This window comes from Trichechus manatus, unplaced genomic scaffold, assembly GCF_000243295.1.
Source record: "Trichechus manatus latirostris isolate Lorelei unplaced genomic scaffold, TriManLat1.0 scaffold00050, whole genome shotgun sequence".
Taxonomy (NCBI): domain Eukaryota; kingdom Metazoa; phylum Chordata; class Mammalia; order Sirenia; family Trichechidae; genus Trichechus; species Trichechus manatus.
In genome coordinates, this window is record NW_004443986.1 from 12667933 (window position 1) to 12668705 (window position 773).

A 773-nucleotide genomic window follows, 5' to 3' on the forward strand; every position below is an offset into this window, starting at 1 on the left:
ATGATCAAGTGGGATTTATACCAGGTATGCAAGGATGGTTCACCATTAGAAAAACAATCAATGTGATCCATCACATAAATAAAACAAAAGATAAGAAGCACATGATCTTATCAATCGATGCAAAAAAGGCATTTGACAAAGTCCAACACCCATTCATGATAATCTTATACACAGAAAACCCCAAAGTATACACAAGAAAACTACTGGAACTAACAGAAGATTTCAGCAAAGTATCAGGATACAAGATAAACATACAAAAATCAGTTGGATGCCTCTACACCAACAAAGAGAATTTCCAAGAGAAAATCACTAAATCAATACCATTTACAATAGCCTCCAAGAAGATAAAATACTTAGGAATAACTCTAACCAGAGACGTAAAAGACCTATACAAAGAAAACTACAGGACACTACTCTAAGAAACCAAAAGAGACCTACATAAGTGGAAAAATATACCTTGCTCATGGATAGGAAGACTCAACATTGTGAAAATGTCAATTCTACCCAAAGTGATCTACAAATACAACGCAATCCTGATCCAAATTCCAACAGCATTTTTTAATGAGATGGAGAAACAAATCATCAACTTCATATGGAAAGGGAAGAGGCCCCAAATAAGTAAAGCATTACTCAAGAAGAAGAACAAAGCAGGAGGCCTCACACTACCTGATTTTAGAACCTATTATACCGCCACAGTAGTCAAAATAGCCTGGTACTGGGACAACAATAGCTACATAGACCAATGTAACAGAATTGAGAATCCAGATGTAAAT